At 36.2% G+C, this 21,978-nt stretch overlaps 1 pseudogene; it reads left to right on the top strand.

The window, feature by feature from the left end:
- Window positions 1-8,082: 8,082 nt before the first annotated feature.
- Window positions 8,083-21,741, top strand: LOC149140050 (uncharacterized; annotated as a pseudogene).
- Window positions 21,742-21,978: the final 237 nt, after the last annotated feature.

Raw genomic sequence — 21,978 nt, 5'->3', positions numbered from 1 at the left:
CCATCCTTGAACAAGTGATACTTGTTTTCACGACGGTAAAAGACTGCTTTCCGGTCATACAAATATGGACTACCCAACACCACACCTGAAATATCAAGCGGTACCACATCTAACTCTAATTCGTCAACAAAATTTGCAGTGATCGCAAACTGAAACAAACATTTTCTTGTAACATGTAAACTTGTGTCTCTTGTTATCCATCCCAAAGGGTATGGTTTAGGGTGAGGTATAGTTTCAAGATTCAATCTATTGACTAAGTCTTCAGAGATTAGATTCACTTGTGACCCACTATCAAAGAGTGTGTCAATCTTGGTGTGTTTAGAGATGACCCTAACATGAAATAACTCAATTCGTCTCTTTTCATCTGGAGTGGTAGTAGTGTTACAATTTTGTGAACTAGTGCTTGCAATATCTTGTTTTCATTTGATTCCCATGACAATGATTTTGTTTTCATCACCTGATTCGAAACCTAAATCTTCTTGAGTGATAGCAGTGGTTTTCTGTAACCTAATATTATTGAACTTTTTTGGTCTCATTTCTAGATGCAATTTCCAGCAGTGAGCTTCATCATGCCCCTCTTTGGAACATTGTTTGCATGTGATTTTCTCCCCTTTTTTCTTCACACTTGCATTCTTCTTTCCCTTCCATTTTCCTCCTTTCTCTTTCTCCTTACCCTTAGGTGGATTTTTATTACTATCCTCTTCATAGGTGTTCTTTCCTCTAGATTCAAGATGTTTGGCCTGCACACATACTTCATCCAAATTAGTTTGATTGAACATAAGAATAGTGTGTTTCAAATAGGAATGTAAACCCCCAATATATTTCAATAGTTTATCTTGGGAATTCAAATTCACTCTTAATAACAAAGCTCTTTTCCTAAACTCCTATGTATAATATTGGATTGTTTAGCCTTTAAGTTGCCTAAAATTCTACCAACTCATAATGGCTTTTTGCATATAGGCTAAAGGATAAAACCATCTTTTAATTGCAGAAACAAATTCAACCCAAGTAATGGATATCTTACCATGGATTCTCATTCCTCTTGAGTCTTTGCTTCCCACCAAACTAGTACAACTCCTTCTAGCCTCAGTGAAGCCAACTAGATCTTTATGTCATCTTCTTGAAGGTTTTGAATTCTGTAGTATACCTCCAAATGTCGAATCCAATTGTCCAACTTTTCTGCATTCACCTCTCCATTATACATGGGAAGTTCAAATTTTATGTCCAATTTCAGTAATGGAATTTTTCCTTTTGAGGTTTTGGAATGAGTATGGGCAGTTGCAGTGGTGGTAGTGGAAGATGATGCTGTGTGAGATGGTGAGGATGATGAGGATGGTAGAAATGGAGGTGGCTTTCCACCATTCCCTTTAGAATCCTTCTTCTCATCTTTTTTGTCCTCTGAGCTTCCTTCTCCATGTGGAGGTTTAGAACTCTCTCCAACCATTCTAGTGTTCCTCTCTTCATAGAGGACTTTAACCATCTCAGTCAAAGTATAGAAAGCTTTCTTGAATTATTCCTCTTCTGAAGAGGGACCTTTAGGCTCTCTTTCTCTAGACATAATGGCTATGGATTCAAGCTCAGAAATTTGTACTAATTGTACCTCTTCAATCTCAATTGAAGGAAAAACTTGAGGAGTTTCAAGTGTAGCTGGAATTGGAACTTTGGGTGGTGGAGATTGTGGCCTTGTGGCTCTCCTTCTTATGGGCATTACCTCAGGAGTTGCAACCAATAACTTCCATTCTCCTCTCTGCAACTTTAACCTTGTAAGGATCATAATTTTGCAACCATTAAAATCCTAATTGCACAAACTCAAGCAATCAAGCAATTCAACCTTGAGCTCTAATAACAACTTGATCTATTTTTTTATGATTAGTTTTGTTGTGCTAATAACAATTACAGATTTATAAACATGTGCTTGCTTCTTGCTTTTTGTGCTAAGGTTTCCTTAATTGTTGGTGCTTACAAATATGTAAATTTCCTTAAGTTAATAAAGACATTCATGAGAAAAATAGCTTCAAAAAATGAATAATGAACAACAAACATGTACAATGTAGTAAACCATCAAAGAGACACATTAACACAGTATTTTGATGAAGGAGTTCACTCCTCCTGGGCTACATCTCCTTAGTCCAACTTCCATGACTTGGGCCTCTATATTAACTCAATGTGGAAAAAATGTTGTTTACAAAGCTCTATGGCTCATGATACTTGCACCAATGTGTTCAGAAGGTCAAAATTAGCTAAAAACACTTCTTTCTAATCTCCATTTGGTCGAAAATTGAGCAAGTTATGCTTCATTCAATTTTTCCTATGAAACCCCGCTAAATCTGGAAAGACTCTAGTTAAGTCCACCAAAACTGGGAGTTTCTGCCTAATTTGGCGCACCGCCAAATCCACCACCAACTTTAATTACAGATTAATTAATGCTAAACAAAATTATTTTAATAAAACATGATTAGCGCTAAGCACTTCCATTCGCTAGCCCTTGGTTTTCTGGTGCGTGGTAACATGGGGTGGGGTTTGGCTTGCAAGGCTGGCTCCCACCACCTTTGTTGTCAAAAATTAATGTGCATTTAATCCATTGGTATGGTGTAGCATTTGGTTTGGGGAGGTCACAGGTTCAAACCCGCCTCTGCCCATCCCATATGGTTTTTCAATATTAAATATATTCAAAAACCATATGAAACATATATATTTCCATATAAAATTCAAACTTTGAACTCATATGATTCGGACTTTGGCATAAATTTTGGATTTAATGAATGTGCATTTCTAATACTTTGACTTTGCATATACCATACCACGACACATTTAAATGCGGATTTAATAATTACCATTATATATATATATATATATATATATATATATATATATATATATATATATATATATATATATATATATATATTAACTATATATAATATATAATAATATTTAAATAAAAACAAATTCAAATTCCACCTTGGAGCCAATTAGGCAATTTCACCTTCTCTGAGCCAAACTGGCGAATTCGGAGGTGACACTTGTCACAACCCCATTGGGTGAAAACTGAAGAAGATTCCCCTTGCTGACTGGACTGCCATGTCATCATTCTGTCCCATTCTACAATTTTTTTTCGCTGTTTAGGAAAATGAATAGCAGGCCTTTTCTCCTTCATCCAAACTCCATTTTCGATGAAATGAATTGCGTTGCGATCATCTTGACGAGACAGACGCAGTCATATAGTTTTTGAGCCAATATGAGAACTTTGATTTTTGAGCTAAATACTGAGCACCTGATCAATAGGTGATGCATAAAAGTTTAGGAACATGTTGGGATGAGCTAGATTTCTACATCATAGATGTGTATATTGTAATTTTTATTAAATAAATTTATTAAAAATTAAAAAATTTAATTTTACATCGGCACTTAAAAATATTAAAATTCCACACACATGTTTATATGTATCCACACATACACACACAAATATATAACCCAACCTTAGACAACATATAAAACATTATCCCCTAACCCCTTAGATCCTATCCCCCTAATCCTTAACACCTTAACCCCATTCCTCCTAATTAAGTCCTGAAGCCCCTAACCCTTAAGCCCTTAACCTTTAAACCCTAAACCCTTAACCAATAACCCCTTACCCCCTAAGCTCCTAAACTATTAACCTCCAAGTCGGCCTAACCCCTTAATCCCTAACCCTAAAACCCTAATTTATAAAAATTTCTACGATATAAAGACATATAATGAATCACTTACCAAGGGACGATATTCATGTCCTCCTTCAAGGTGTCCAAATTCTCTACAATGTTTTTTAGTTATTTTTATTAAAAATATCCTCCTATTATAGCACCTACATTTCTTACAAGGGAAATAAAATTTTCCATCACCCATTTTTCCTTAACAAACTTTCAATATTGATTATTATCAAAAATCAACTGCAATTTTAATATTTGTAATGCAATTAATAAATTATTTCTGAACAAAAAAATATCCCTTATATATAATTTTTTTCATTGGATTTTAGATGTCCTTAGGTTATAGAGAGACATATAATGGTTAAACAAATTGGCAATGTCCAACGTTGGTATTTCAAAATTGTTATGGCTGACCTAGTCAAACGTCAGAAATCTGATAAACGCCGCATACACATCGAGTATCCTATGTAATAAAAGGTGTCAGATATTCGGTGAACCTATTGGATATTCGATGCATTTTTGAATTTCATCATATATATGATGCTCTTAAGGGCTTTAAAAAAATGCAAAAATCGAAATAAAATCCGACATCATGGACGATTTTTTTCAGTATTGTTGGAGTAAACCATTGATTTTTTCGCCCATTCGTATTAGTGGTTAGACATTGCCATTAGGGTAGTGGTAGGACAAAAAGAAGGTAGAGATACATACACAATATATTTCATAAAAAATAACCTTTCACTAGCAGAATTGAATCACATGGCAACATAAAAATGATTTCTTGCTATCATACACACTATCAATAAATTTAGACATCACATCACAGGGTATTCAATTGTTCTACATACTAATCATGTTGTTATTAAGTATTTAATGAACAAACCTATTACAAAATAGTATGATTACTAGATGATTGTTTTTATTATAAGAATTCAATATTACTTTCTTGAATAAACCAAGAAAGGAAAATGTGGTTGTTGATTTTTTTCCTTAATAACATCTAATGAAAATGAGACACCCATTAAGAATTCCTTTTCGGATACCCTTTTACAATATCTACTAACTCACTGTTGTTTGAAAATATTGCAAACTATTTGGAAGCAAGAAAATTACCACATCTTTTGACTTTGAAGGAATGACAAAGGATCATTAGATAGAGTGAGAGATTCTCATGGATTGATGGTTGCCTTTTCCACATGGGGTTTGACCTCATTATCATATAATGTGTGATAGAAGACGAAGTCCATGAAATTATAAAGGTTGACCATGATGGTCCATGCATAGGCCAATTTGTCGAGAAAATAACTAGGTACAAGGTACTCCACTAGGGGTACTATTGGCCCACCATACTCAAAGATGCTAAAGAATATGTAAAGAGGTGCGACAACTGCCAATGTATAGGTAGGCTAGGGTAGCCAAATGAAATTCCATTACAACCACATGTGATGTTGGAGCTCTTTGAAAAATGCGCTATTGAATTTGTGGGACCAATGAATCTACCCTTTTGTCAAAATTCCTATATCCTAGTTTGCACAAACTATGTGACCAAATAGATAGAAGCCAAGGCACTACTAACAACAACAAAACAATCAATTGTGGAATTTCTTCATGAAGAAATATTCACAAGGTTTTGGATTCCACAATAAATAGTGACTGATGAAGGAACTCATTTCACATCTAGTTTTATTGGAGAATTAATCGACAAATATGAGAACAAGAATAGAGTGACCACACCATAACATCCACAAGAAAATGGAAAAGTAAAGGGGGACTTATAAGGTTCTTGAGGCCACCATTACCAAAATAATGTAGTTGCACCTCAAGGATTGGGATAACACACTTCTCAAATATTTATGGATCTATATGACAACTTGGAGAACCACTGATGGATGTACACCCTATGAGCTATTGTATGGGAATAGGGTGATTTTGTCAATAGAGAAATACGTCTAAACATTAAAAATCAACACAAATTGGAATGGGTATATTAGAGGCTTAGAAACAAAGAATTCTTCAAATCAATGAGTTAGATGCACTACATTTAGTAGCAATACATTAGGCTACAATCACACAACACTAGAGATCCATATCACATAAAAATTTCATAAAAAGGAAGAGGTGCAAAGCAAGTGACTAGGCTCTGTTATTTGATTCTAGATTCAATGACTTAAGAGGAAAATTTCAAATTCGATGGCTTGTCTGGTATGAGATTGACATAGTGTACAGTAATAGAGCCATCAAACATGGTATAATAAATGAAGCCATGACCCCTTTGATGGCCAAAAGACATAGGCTACGCTTGTGTCATTGACCTCTATCTAAGGAAGCCTTCATAAGGAAGATTATAGATGGGTGTCTTGATAATGATTTGGAGCTGCTCCAGAAAGGATGATTCATTCTTATGTTCTTCATTAAAAATAAAAAAAGAGAGACCATGTGTGAAAACCCTTATGGGCATGCATTGACCTATGCCATGTGAAAACCAACCCTGGTTAGCACATGAAATGGTTGAGGAAAAAAAGAAAGAAGAGGGAAGGGCACTTCAAAAAATTTTGTGATGGTTATCTCTGAATCCTTCTCATCTTTTTCCAACTAATAAGTGAATTTTAGAATATGTAGGGTGGAGTGGTGCTAGTTGCTACAAATCTGATTGAGATCTATTGTTGTAACTAGGACTAAAGTGCATTGCTTCAACTCCTGTAGCCACAGTTCATGTTGCTACAACTTCACCATGAATCAACAATAGGGAACACAATTGCTGCAACTGTTGTAGCCACAACCCTTATTGTTAAAATTTTAATTGCTACAACTCTAGTCTGCAACACTACAAATACACTTCTCATGATGGAACCTGATGTTGTTGTTTCAATTCCAATTGCTACAACTCTAGTCCATGAAGTTGACACTACAATTCCAAGCTAGGACACAATCAAATCCTGTTGTTGCAACTCCAACGAAAACATGAAATCACGTGAGTTTATGGGCCAGTAGCCTACATAGCAATCGTACGAAGGTGAAGTCACTAAGGTAAGAATTGATAGGTGCATTTTTGAACATTTTGTGTGATGAATAGGTTTTAAGTGGCATTTCCTTCTCATTATTACTACCGATGCTAATCTCCCTGCATTACATTCTATCCATCCTAAATTTAGAAATTTCCCTGAAACCATTAAGCAACCATTTCCCCTTGCAGCAGTAACGATTGATGAAAAGGAAAGAACATGTACCATAGAGGGCTCTCTAATTTGCTGTGAACCTATTAATCCATTTCTATTGGATTTTTATGACCCTATTCAAGGTATTTTTCAACATACAAGATGGATGGAGTATGTGCAAATACTAATTGAGTATAATGAATATGTAGCACTTGAGTTTTCTTTGAATTTCAAGGCCAATAGTTCTAAGGTTGATAGGATGATTTTAAAGTTGATTGAGGAAGTTTTAGAAAAAGTGACCAAGCTTCCCTCTACAGAGGAATGGTGATATTTTAGAAGAACCTCCAAACTAGAGATGATCTAACAATTCTTGGAGTTGGGAGAGGTCTTAGTGAAGAAAGGATAGGATTCAATTGTATGTCCCTACCAAACCCCTGGGACAACGTAGCTCATATAGTGTATAACTACAACATGTGTGAGGGACACTATATCATTATTTAACTTTAATACATTTGAGTCCTCGACTACCTTAGGCTCATCCTATCATATTTCCTACTTCTAACATTATAGAATATGGTGACCTATGTGTAGAGGGCGAGCAAACCCTGAGATGATATTTCACACCATGGACTCATTAGGTTACTATTCAAATGGGATTTCAGTAGAGTGGGAAGAATGTGGGAAGAGATTTTGAAAGCACCAATCATAGCTCATGCAACTACAACTCTCCCGGGGAATGATGATTTTACAACTCCAGAAACCATTGAAGTTGACATTCTAGGAATTGGAACAAGAGGCTACACAACAATGACTCCTCTAGACACAAAATATCCACCACTACCGATCGAGGAGGAGAAGTTTAGTGTTGCAACTATGCAAATGGAAAGCATCCATGACAATAATGTGGATATAATAAGAAACAATCTAACCACTAGTAGGCTTAGAGGAATTCAAAACAGGTCATATTCTTTGCACATTTCGAAAAATAAGAGAACTATATATACTCCTACTACAACCTTTGTTGACCCACAAGAACTAGTAAAGACAGATGAAACTGCAATACAAGAGATGGAGCCTTATGAAACCCTTGTTTCTCCACAAGAACCAACAGGGACAAAAGAAATTGCAAAGTAAGAGGAAAGTGACCTAGGGTTTGGAGAGTTCATAAAGGATGCCCTTGTTGCTCCACACGAATCAGGAAGGAGCACTCTTGTGAAGGGTTTGCTGCCTTATTTGAGATGTATTCTGAAGATGAGGATGTGATTAAGGAGATAGTTGCTACCACTCCAGAGGAAACAATTGTTTGCACTCCTGTGGAGATAGTTGCTACCACTCTTGCGGAAATAGGTGCTACCACTCCTAAGGAAACTAGTGCTGCTACTCCTGAAGAAATAATTGCTACTGCTCCTAGGAAGCATAAAAAGGTAAGAACTATTTATTCTTTACCTCTTTATGCATCACCCATTCTAAAAAACAAAATACTCGGAATGAAACTAAGAAAGTGCAAACAATTATTAAAATGTTGAGGGAGGAGTCGAACAAAGTAAAGCATTTTGAAGGATTGGAATATCTATCCCAGGAAGCAGATTCTCTTACTACCAGGGAACCCATTGAACAACAAAAGGAGACAACCCTAGATGGAGAAAGAGAAAAGAAAGATGTGAGAGTTAAAGTCACAAGTGTCACGCATGCCATTAATGATAAAATTATTCAGACCGAATGGAAACCAAGATAGGGGAAGACAAAGAGATATAGGTTAACATCCATGAGAGATGGGTGAGGGCACAAGAAGATAAGTGGAAAGAATTGGAGGCTTCATGTGAAGGAGGAATGATACCCATGAATGAGAACCAAAATATTGTTAAAGGAATGAAAGATAAATGGGCAGAGACAATAGAAATATACAATATGAAATGGGAGGAAAAGAATGAGGAAATAAAAGAGGTGGCCTAGATAGAATGCAAGATCATTAAGTTGGAGATCCAAAAGATTCAACTAGGAATGCTGATGGAAGTATCCCTTAGCTGCAAGCCTCCTTCCCCTCAATACAATATGTTCTTGCATGAGAAATTTCTATTGTCCTAGGAAAATTCACTTATGATTAGTAAACCTTTTGAGATCACCAATCCACTCACCTTTCTTACGTGATTCCTAGAGTGCACCCCCAAGGAAAATAACCTTCTTTGTGAACTATACATGTACTACAATCTTTTAATCTTTCATGACATAGTTTGGAACCCCAATCACTGTGTGAGGGATATTCAAATGAAATCCTTTACTTCCTTTGTGATCAACCAAGTTGATTTGGTTACAGCCTACAAGGTTGCAAAAAACAATCTTGAGAGAAACCTATGCATAAAGGGAGAACATTCCATTCCTTTACAGGTGATTCAAAACCACAAGAGGTGGATTTCCCCTTCCCCAAATGTCAAAGTTTGCGGTGGAAGCCAACCAAGAGGCCATTTCATATTTCATAGACCAAATCAGTTCACTAGAGAAATATATTAAGGAGGGGTGCAAAGAAATATGGAAGCAAGCTAGGGAGAACATCAAACAAAGAGAACCATTCAACCCTAGAAATTTTCAGTTTTCTTTGGAAAGAGTGCAGAAACATGTTAGTTGCATGGAGAAGTGTGGGAACAACTGAATTGGGCTAAAATTCCACTATCCCATGATATGGTTCTTAGACAAGCATTATAGGCGGGAGCATAAGATGGTCGAGAAAAAGGAAATTTCCTGTTAGGAAGCCATCATAGAAGGGAAGGATACCTCCTCCCAAAATGAGGCAAGATAGATTTCAGCATCAATAACCTCCATGGGAGTCTAGTTCTCTCCAACTCTCATTGAACACTGATTACATAGGGTACATGCAATAGTTTTGGCTAAGGGAGATGATGGTTGCCCAAATTGGCACATTTTCAACACCCATCCAAAACCTTTTTCATGATAATTTTCGACCTTTCATTCTTTTCTTATGCCTTTTCTAGCCATGATTTCCCTATTTTAGTTGAAGGTATAAATAGTCTCTTTTATTCCACTTTTATACTTATTCTTATACATTATGTTGTGAATTTGTCACTCTTTATATTAAAACTATTAGACAAGAGCAAAGGTCAATGGATATAACTTTGAATACAACCCTACGATGAAGTTGCAACTCCACAACAGGTGCTTCAATTCCCTACCAAGGCTGCAACAAGTGCTACTAGCCAAGACAAAGGCACTACAACCTTGCTAACCAAATGGGTGAAAGTGTTGTGACTCCCCTATGCCACTGCAACTCTAATTATAACACATTCTACCACAACACCAATACTACTACTCGCAGGGATAACCATGTTGCAACTTTCCTGTGACCCAAGGAAGGTGTTGTAATTATTGAGTTGCCCATATTTTGCCTTGTTGCAACTCCCATCGCTAAAACTCTAGAATATATCACCAACTCTTTGTTAAGTGCTCTAGTTGTATATTTAGCATGTGTTTCTCATGATGGAAGATGATAGAGGAAACTTTGTGATCAATTAAGGAGGACAACTCACCTACCAATGATGCCCAATTGATCCATGTCAATATTTGCTCACAATTACCACATTCTAAAAAAAACCATTGGAAAAGGATGAGCTGCTTGTTTCTCTTAGGCTGGCTATCCAATATTTCACTTAGTTTAGATAGCGTCATTTTATAAAATACCTGGATTCTCTCGAAGCCTGGGGAGGAAAAATTATTGTAAGAGCACACTGTGTAATTTCTACATTTCTTGCAACAAAAATTCTCCTTTGCTCCAATTGTTCAATGAAATTTTCATAATTGTGTGGTTAGAAGATTTAATAGTACCTCATATAAGGAGGTAGGCTCCCATCCTTAGCCTAATACTTCTTGTAGTATTATCATATAGGTATTATTCATATTTATGTTAATTCATAGTCAATTATCCTTTGCTGTAATTTTGTTATTTTTCTTTTGCTACAATTTTAATAGTTCTTATGCTATAATTCCATTGACTAATTGTTGCTGCTACTTTAGGTTATACAATTTAGATATTAGCTTCATGGTTAATCTATCGAATAATTAATTTCATACAAATTTATATGTTTATGAGAATTTCGACTATTGCTGCAACCCTTGTTGCTGCAACTAGCATGTAGGTTATTTTTTCTCTATTTTCCACACAATGACAATTTAATGATTGACAATTGAGTGGGTTTAATATATTGATGTATGCAATTTATTTATGAGTTATTTGTTTGTCATTTCATTGCATCATAAGCACGTGCTACTACATAAATTGTTACAACAACAAGAATATTATTAAATTGGAGCAAGTCACCTCATAGTTTCTTGTGTGTTTACTTTCCTATCAGAGTATTTACTTGCATGCAATTGTGGTTTACTTTCCTCTATGTTACTTCCTACAAGAGTGATTTACTTTCATGCCAAGTATGGTGCGTTTTAATTAGTGGTGACTTTTGAAATTATCCTTACCTTGCATTGTAATAACATTTAGAATTCTACAACCTTAGGACACATAACATATTGCACTATTATATATGGTGCACAATAGTGCACAAGTTCCAAAAAAATCTTGGATTGACAGTGAAATGAGCAGACTTTTAGTTGTCTTCCTAAGCAATTAGAAGAATAATTAAAAGTCTCATTACTTGCTAAGTCCCTTGAACTAGCGTAGTCACTACTTGATGGTAGCAAGGAGACTCAAAGGAAATATGGGTACAACACAGTGCATAAATACATTGCTGGAGGTGCTGCGAAATATTTTTGAAGTGCCCTTAGAAAATATATTTTCGTCTCTAGGGAGACAAAACGATTCATGCTCTCTACAAAATTGACTCTCAACCTCTGAAAACATCCTCCGCACTCAAGAAGGGGCCTCCCTTGTCTCCCTTACCAATGGTTACACGCAGGCCCTCAACAAAACTATGACCGTGTCCAGAACAAAGGCTCTATCCAATGCTCAAATTTATCAAGTTATTCACATCGTCCTCTATAGAAAACGATCTTCTCCTTCCTTTTCCGCATCCAACATCCCCTTATTGAATTATTGAGCACACTCAAAACAAAATAACTGTCACTACTTGCAAAATAGAGATGATGCAACATAAGGATTAGGGTCACTTTAATAAACACACCCAACAACCATAACACAAAAATTGATTGTCTACAAACACATAATGCTACAAGCCTTGGGTAACATTAATTCTAGGATGAAACCCAATGTGGATACAATTCGAACACAAAGATAACAACATAGAGAAATACCAGAGAGAAATAAACTGAATATGCTACACTTTCTTTTATTTATTTCACAGGTACAAGTTCGAGGCAGGAGAAGAAGCTCCTTTCCTCTTAATCAATACTCTTTTTATGCACATCCTTGGCAACTGATTTACTTCCCCTTCTCTCTAGTTGAGGGAAGTCGAAAAGTCACAACAAAAATGACTCTTCATTTCCTATACTCTAAACTTAACGAAATTTTTAATTTACATTATTCAAAATCTCATTAAAGGAGACAAAATTGACTTTTCTAGCTCAACATGTGGCCAATCCACCACATTGTTAATCCCCCTTCAGTTTCACCATGAACTTGGTCTAATGCTCATGCATCAAACTCCCCAGGAAAGAAAAACTCATGAGTTCTTGCTCATAAGATCCTCTACAAATCAACCTACCTTATGTAGGGTTGTAACACTCATCCATGTAGAATCCTCTATCAGACGATCCTTCCACTTCACCAAAAACTCCATATACTCCTTTCCCCCAGTGTCCAAAATCCTTCTGAACTCTGGATCCTCTGCCTTAGGCATCTACTTTAACCAAGCTATTCAATGACCTCCCTATCACTCTCACTTTCTATAGTGGGACCTTCATCATCAACTTGATAGGGATACAAATCAGCCACATTGAAGATAGGTGAGATATCTAGGCCCATATGTAGCTCCAGTTCATAGGAATTTGTAGAAAACTTTCTAAGTATTCAACAAGGTCCTATTTTCTTCATTTTTGAGCTTGTTATACTCCCCTCTTGGAACCTCTCTTTTCTCAAATGTGTTAAGACCATGTCCCCTACTTCAAAGTTTACCTCTCTTCTTCTCAAATATTCCCTTTGTTTGTACTTGTAGCTACTATCCTGTAGCTTATTTTTGATCTCCTCATGTAAGTCACTTATTGTTGCTAAAAAATCCTCCCCATTAGCACTCCTTTGCTCACGTTTTCCCAAATCTCTCAGCTCACAAAATCCCCTAGGATACATTCCATAGAATATCTAAAACAGATTCTTCCCGGTGCTCTTATTTGGCAAATTGTTGTATACAAATTCAACTTGAGTTAACATACAATCCCACTAGTTGGGATGCTCTCCCATGAGGCTCCTCAATATGTTCTCAAGACTCCTATTCACAACTTCAGGTTTCCCATGAGATTGTGGATGATAGGCTAAGATGAAGTTCAATTTTGTTGCAAGCTTCTTCCATAAAGTCCTCCAAAAATGTCCTGGGAACCTGGTGTCCCTATTATAATTATACTCTTTGGCAAGCCACAAAATTAGACAATCTCATTGAAAAACAAATGAGCCAATGTGTAGCATCACTAATCTTTCAACATAGGATAAAGTGAGTCATCTTTGTAAATATGTCCACAACTATAAGTATAAAATCCTTACCTTTCTGTGTCCTCGGCAAACCAAAAACAAAGTCCATACTCACTAAATTTCATGGTCTACTTGGAATGGGTAGAGGAGTATACAACCCAACATTTTGACTCCTCCCTTTCTCATGCTAACATACTCTGCATTTGCCCACACATTTATGTACATCATCTATCATCTTTGGCTAGAAGTAGAAGTGTTCCAACAATCCAAGTTTCGTGTCCACACCAAAATTCCCTGCCAATCCTCCATTTTGCTTTTCCTGCATCATATTATCCCTCATTGAACAACTAGGAATACATAACTAACTATTTTTGAGCAAAAAATGATCTTGCAACATAAACTCCCTCCGTGGGTTTCTATCTTTGCTCACTGGGTTATTGCATGCTTCAAAGGCTTCTCGAAAATCAACATCATCCTCATACAAGTCCTTTAGATAATCAAAGCCCAAAATCTACACATGAAACTACTGCATTACGAAGTTCCTCCTGCTCAAAGCATCGACTACCTTGTTCTCTCATCCTGTCACATGTTTCAGGACAAAGGTGAAACTTTGTAGGGATTCCACCCACTTGGCATGCTTATGGTTCAAATTGTGCTGCTGCATTATATACTATAAAGAAGAATTGTTAGAGAACAAAAAAAAACTCCTTGGGCATCAAATAGTGCCTCCAATGCTTCAATGCTTGAACCACCGCATAAAATTCCTTATCATAAGAAGTATATTTCTGCTTTGACTCATTCAACTTCTCGCTGAAATATATAACAATTCTGCCTTCTTGACTCAATACTGCTCCAATGGCTGTACCACTAGTATGAAATCTGACTTGGAAAAGTTGATTGAATCCAGGTAGCTTCAATATAGATTTCTTAGTGATCTTTTTCTTCAAGCATTGGAAAATTTTCTCTGTTGCTTCTATCCAACAAAATGGTGTCTATCCCTCTTAATTGTCTCAACGATAGGTGCACAAATACCACTAATATTCTTGATTATCTTCCAATAAAAGATAGCTAAACCTAAAAAATCCTAACTTCAAAAATGTTCTTGGGTGAAGGCCAACTCACAATTGCCTCTATTTTCTCCTGATCCATTTTCAGCCCATCTTTGGAAATGTAAAATCCTAAGTATACCAACTCAGACCTCATGAAAGTACACTTCTTTACGTTAATCAACAATTTCTCTTGCTGCAACATTCTAGAACATACCTTACATGCCTAAGGTGTTCGTAATTTGTTCGGCTAAAAATAAAAATATCATCTAAATAAAGAATAACAAACTTACCAACAAACTCCTTCAAGACCTCGTTCATCAACCACATGAAGGTGCTTGGTGTATTTGTCAGTCCAAATGGCATGACTGACCATTCATATAGCCCACTCAATTGGTCTTGAAAGTTGTCTTCCACTCGTATCCTTCTATGATCCAAATCTAATGGTAACCACTATTCAAATCAACCTTTGAAAAGTAGGCTACCCCACTCAAACAGTCCATTAGGTCATCCATCTGTGGTAAGGGAAATCTGTACCTGATTGTAATCTTGTTGATTTATTTAGAATCTGTGCAAATCCTCCATTCACCATATTTTTTTGGACTAAGTACCATAGTGATAATGCACATACTCAAGCTTTCCCTTATTAATCCTGTGTCCAACAATCCTTGAACCTCCTTCCTTATCTCTTCATTCTCCTTGGGTGTCATTTGGTAAGTAGCTTTGTTCGGAAGGCTTGCACCTGATATTAGGTCTATGTGATGGATTATACTTCTCTTAGGTGGAAGTTAACTTGGAAAGTCATCTACCATGATATCATTAAACTCATGCAACATCTCTTGAATCTCGACAGATAAATCTCTAATTTCAATGTGCAGAAGTATTACCTTTGCCTTGCAGACTACCACATAACTGACCTCTTCTTCCTCCATTTGTTTCGGAAATTCCTTTCCTCCCAACAATAATGATTTTGAGCTACTTGTCCCAGTTGTACTTTCTTCCTTCAATGGCATGAGGGTACGCTTGATGACATCCTTTTCAAACTTATAGGTATTGTTCTCTCCATCATGCAACAATTTCCTATCAAATTGCTAGGATCATCCTAAAAGAAGGTGGTAGACATCCATTGGCATGATGTCACAAACTACCTTATCCTTATATAGAACTATATGGAACTCTATTTTTCTCTACTCACTTACCAACAATTGGTGTCCTTTATGCAACCATGATACCTTAAATGGTGTTGGATGCTTCAGCCTTTTCAATCCAAGTTTTTCCACCATTTCTACGAAAACTAGATTGTTAGTTCTCCCACTATCTATCACCACTTTGCAACAGTTTCCTTCGGCATTGCAAACAATCCTAAAGAAGGATTTCCTATATGCTGGTTCAACAGCCCCCTTAGCTGGTTTCAACAAGTCCTTATTCAACAGTAAATCTTCTCCAGTCTTTGGTGCATGTTCTGCCACAAGTGCCTGTGCTTCTACTACTTTTGGATACTCAAAATAATCAAAATACTCAACAAGTCCTCCTTTCTCTTTCTTAAGATACTCAAAATATTTGTGACCCATAGCACCGGTAGATAGTCTCTCTTCCTCTTCCTCTAACTCTACCTCTCTGGTAAGGTATTCCTCCTCTGGAGTCACCTTCTTTCTCTTAATGTCCTTGTTGTTTTGGATTATTTGCATCATTATTTTGAGCTACAGTATTCCATCTTCCAATTTTTTTCCCTCTTCCTTTAGAAAAACAATGACCTCTGCTTGAATTATTCTTCTTCATTATCCTCTTTTTCCTTCAGAGAAAACTAGTATGATTCTTCCATTATCTTGGGAGAAAGCATGTTGATTTCATCTTGGATTTATAGTTTCAAGCCATTGATATACATTGATGTCTTTTTCAGGGTGTATTTTACATAAACTTCCCTCAAATTCACCATGTAAAACTCCTCTGTATACTCTCTGACTGTCAACAACCTTTGCTTGAGGTTATGCACATGTCTATAAAGGGATAGCTGATAGTTTTTCAACAAAAACTTCCCCTTCAAATTTGCTATCATCCTGTCCCAACTTTAATCAATGGTTTCCCATTTTTCCTTCTTTCAACTTGCACGTTGCCCCACCACATTGCAACATGGCCTTTCAACCTAGTTACAACAAATCTTACCTGCTTATCTTCTTCAATCTCCTCGCACTTGAAATAATTATCTAGTTCACTAAGCCAATCTATCAAAGTATTAGATTCTAGACTGCCATCATAGGTAGACAACTTAGGTTTTGGTTTGGAACTTGAGCTTAGCACCGACCTCAAAAATTTAACTTCCAAAGCCTCATCCTTAGGTGCTTCTCTTTTTGTTGTAGCTTCTTCCTCCGATTCACTGTCATCTCCAGCCTCAGGGTCTCACTACCTGCTAGTCTCCATGGCCTCTAAATGAGCTTGCAACCTTGTATCTCCTCCAAGATTTCTGAATTAGCTACAAGCCTTCCTCCATGACCTCACGCTCTTCTTGCTCACATTTCCATTTCCCTTTGCTGTAGACAATACCACCAATATCAAATGCAACTCTATCACAAATGTAGCTCTACTTCAAACCTACTATGATACCGAAAATTTGATGGCAACAAGCAGACTGGAAGGAAATATGAGTACAACACAATGTAAAAATACACTGCTGGAGGCTACGAAATATTTTTGTAGAGCCCTTAGAAACTTTTTTTTGCCTCTGGGGAGGTGGAATGACTCACGCTCTCTACATACTTGACTCTCCACCTCTGAACACATCCTCCACGCTCAGGAAGGGGCCTCCCTCATCTCTCTTATCGATGGTTGCACATAGGCCCTCAACAAAATTGTGACCGTGTACAGAATAAAGGCTCTATATAGCACTCAAATTTATTAGGTTCTTCACACTTTCCTCTACAGAAAATGATCTCCTCCTACCTTGTCTGCATCCAGCATCCCCTCATCGAATTATTGAGCACATTGAGAACAACATAATTGTGTCACTACTTGCAAAACAAAGATGCTGCAATATAGGTATTTGGGTTGCTTTAATAAGCATGCCTAACAACCATAACACAAAAGTTGATTGTCTACAAACACATAATGTTATAGGCCTAAGAACATCTCTAAAAGTTTTTTTAGGGATTTAGGGCTATTTTTTAAACCCCCTAAAAAGTCATGAAAATTGAACTTTTTTTTTTGGTGGGTAGTTCTATACAAAACAATCTATAAGAGTGCTTTCTCATGACTTGGAGGTGGGGGGCGTTAATTGACTGCCCCTAAATATATTTTTTTATGCTGATTTTTTGACAACACAATCCCCCCCCCCAACCCAAATGTCATGATAATTTTACTTTTGGAGGTCATTTTTGAAACCCCCCCAAGAAAGTCATGAACATTGTTCTTTCTTTCTTTTTTTAGCGGGGAGGGGGGGTTTAATTGATTTCCCCTAAATATAATTTTCATGGTTGTTTTTTGAATACCCCCCACACCACCCCCCCCCCCCCCCAAACAAAAGTCATGAGAATTTAACTTTTGGAGGCAATTGTTTAAGACATCAACCTTATTGTACCCCTTATTTCCCTTAATAAAATTTTATACCATCTCATTCCATAGGATATTAATTCATTTTCATCACATGACACCTTCATGATTAAGAATTCGTAGATTTGTGTTTCCCATTTTGTCATTTGTGATGAAATAAAAGCAAAATGTTAAAGCCAAAAGCATTAAAGATACACTGTAATGATATATCTAAGTCTAAACTCTAAGGTTGCAGTGCAAATTCATCCAAATTTTATATTTATGAGTTGTCTCAAACTAATGAAATCCTGATTCCCTAAGTCCTAGATATAAGAAAAAGGAAACTAAAGGAAAATAAGGCCCAACGAATGCTATCTCATGTAGTCACTCCCTCTTTGGAAAACATATGAATATATACACTCCTAGTCACACTTGATCACATGTTTGTGATGGTTAAATCATGAAGTCCCATTTTTCCTTGCATTTTCACTTCATCATCTAAGCACCTACTTGAGGATCTAGGGAATGCTTGTTGCCTAAGGGTTTCATGTATACTCTTGGTTTTCTTATGTCACACTATGTTCAATTTATGTGATGAAGTGAAATACTTAAGTTTATGGAGTTATTAGAACATGGTATTAAGTTAGTCATCATTCACACATGTATTACATCTCATTTTATCCACATGTGTGGGTTGGAGACTCATTGCTTGAGTGCTTTAACCTTTCTTGATGGTTTGATGTTACATTATGGATTATTCATGGATGATAGAGTCACTCACCTAAGGTGGTGTACGTTTTACATATTTGGAGGCATTTATGAGGGTTTCTATGCTCACATGTGTGACTTGTTGGAGGAGGGTCGATTTCTTCTTTGTACACATGACATTTTCTTTGGTTTATGAATGAGATGTACAAGCTTCAAGCTTGAGATAGTATTCAAGTAAGTCTCTTATTGTTTATGTGGATGTTTGTCATAGTTTTGATTGGATAAGTAGCATCTTTCCAATAGATTGGTTGTATGTGCTACTCTCCTTGCATGGTGAATATCCTTCCTTAGATTAATTGAAATTATCATAATAGTATTTTTACTTGTATATATTTAAAGCATGCCCAACCTTAAATGATCTAATGGTATTTGGTGTCCAACCCTATATATTTTTTATGGGATATAAACCTTCAAAACTATTTTTGATTCTCCCCATTAGCCCAAGTATACTTCTACAAATGAGTCACAACTTTCTAGCCATAAAATATTCAATCTAATACCTGTTTTCTTATTATGAAGTAGATTTAGAAATTAACCTTTTTTGTTTTAAGGGCTTGGAGGAAAAGTTGCAGGGGAATGAAAATGATTGAAAGTTCCTACTCTATGTTAGATTTATAAATTAACCTTGTTCATTTGAAAGGTTTGGAGAGAAATCTACGAGGGAAACAAAATGGTTCAAAATTCCTACTCTATATCAGCGTAAACATAGGTAGCTCTACTTAGCATGTGAATATAGAGGGAATAATCTCATGATCACAATTAGTGGAGAGGAAAACAACCAAAAAACATTTCTACTCTTTCCTTAAGGTCGTCGTATACCTATATAAGCCCTGACATGAAATATTCACAATAGGATCCCACATTAGAGAAATACCATGCAACTATCTTGCTCTCAAGCTCATAAATTATGACATTTTCACCTCTATTTGTTATTAGAAAATGTTGCTTGTTAGAGACAAAAATGGACTCCTTATGATGCGCACATGTGCATGCACGTGTGTGTGTGTGTGTGTGTGTGTGTGTGTGTGTGTGTGTGTGTGTGTGTGTGTGTGTGTGTGTGTGTGTGTGTGTGTGTGTTTGTGAATATCACCATCGATTATGTAATTATAGTAAGTTTTAGAGTAAAAAATATCTATAAAAATTAATTGAAATATAAAATTTAAAAAAGAAAGTAACAAAATTATTTTAGGAAAAAGTATGCACCAATTCTTTCATTTCCTTGGTATTTTTTTTAGGAAAAAGCATGGAAAATTAAACAATTGGTGAAATTTCGACCATTTCCTGCCAAAATGTTTCCACTCTACCTTGCATTCTTGGCGGGAATGAAATATTATTTAATTGTCACCACACATCAAACTCCATTTTATTTCAGTTTCAAAAAATAACCTTCCATTTTGTTTTTGTTGCAAAAAAATTAAAATTTCCTTGCAAACCATGAAGTGGATATTTAGAATGTGACTCATTGGATATTCGAGAAGTAACCAAACTTCAACAATATTTTCAGGTTTGAATCATTTTCATCATGGCATATATAAAAAATGTTTGAGTCTTTTTTCTTTTCTTTTTTAATGCAGGGGTTAATAAATAATTTTTATCAATAAAAATGAATTTCAATTTCATTAGGTTTTAGAAAAAAAATATACAACCCCCTTTTTATTTAGATTTTAAATAAAAATAAATAATCCCCTTATTGATATTTTTAATTGTTGGAGAAAAAAAAATCCATTGTAAGTAAGGCTCATGGTCTCCAAACGTCTTGGTCCTAGGCTAAGAGTTCCTGATATATGTGGCTTGCGGGCTATTTCATATATCTATGGAGGTTTCTAGTTCCCCATCAAAATTTTATTTAAAAAAAAACTAATTCACTGTAGATTGATACATCCGCTGCTTTTATTTCCCCCTACCTTTTATTTAGATTACTAGTGTTGTGAGGTTTTGATCTTGTGATTAGATAATCAGTTCCAAAGAGAGGGAGAGTGAAAGGAAGGATGAGGAGACAGAGACAGAGAAGGTGGGGGACAACAATGATTTGATGAAGGTGTGATGGGTATAATTAGAGGAGGGAAACAAGGATCTAAATTTCCTACTGTTGTCTCTGAAGGTGATTGGTCCTAATGAGAACAACGTGAAGAATATAATCAAGTACATGTGCAATGATTAGGGCCAAAAGATACTATAAAACACCACCACATGCATCCATAAGGTGGTAAAGGCCAAGCTAAACAAGAAATCCCTCAAGCGATGCGAGTGGTGTAAATTCAACGACATCATGAACTAGGACATACGAAGCAAGCTCACCATGGTATCCACCCAAGAGATCCTGTTGGAGTGGCCCAAGACCCCTAGCACCAAGGAGGATGACTCTATGTCTAGTGTTGGTGATGCTTTCTCAAATGCACTTGCAGGGGTGGTCAAGGGTGGTGTTGTTCTCATGGTTTCTTGAATATGTGGCAAGAAGGGCGATCACTAGACCTAAAAGTGCCCCTACAAAGAGCTTTCACCTGAAGCTTTTGAGGGCATTGGCATCGACAAACCCCCTCAAGTTTCTGACTCTATCACTAGCTCTAGCGTCACTAGTGGTAAGGGAGTCTACATTCCTCCTAGTCTTAGAGCCAACAACATCGTTGACAAGACCTATGCTACTAGGGTTACTAACTAGGGTTAATAATTAGGGTTACATCAGGCAAAGAAATGATGATAATTATGTTAGGATTACTAATTTTTATGGGGATACCTAAGAGGCTGACTTGCAGGGGATTTTCAAGCCATTTGGTCACATTACACTTGTCTACATTGCTGTAGACTAGAGGATCAGGATGAGTCAGGGTTTTCGATTTGTCAATTTTGTCAATAAGGAGGATGCATAGAGGGTTGTTAATAAGCTCAATGGTTGTGGCTACGATAATCTCATTCTTAGAGTCGAATGTGTGACTCATACACAAACATATAAAAATGAATAACCCTGAATCTAGAACAAAAAAATACCCTTTACATGAATACTAGAGAAAGGGGGTTCTTTGCGGGATTTAGGGTAATTATGGATGCTTTTCAGGTTTTGGATTTGATATTGTTGTGTTTTACCTTTTCTAGGTTTTTGTTTATCTTCATTTCATTTGAATGAACATATGCGTAGTTTGTTGGTATTATTATTATTATTTTTTAATTATTTTAATTATTTTTTATTATTATTTTTTATT

This window comes from Pinus tabuliformis, chromosome X (genome assembly GCF_031772625.1).
Source record: "Pinus tabuliformis cultivar Carrire ecotype Pingquan chromosome X, CPIR1, whole genome shotgun sequence".
NCBI classification, from domain to species: Eukaryota; Viridiplantae; Streptophyta; class Pinopsida; order Pinales; family Pinaceae; genus Pinus; species Pinus tabuliformis.
The sequence above is the reverse complement of the archived record's forward strand: the minus strand, read 5'-3'. Positions and strand labels throughout refer to the sequence as shown.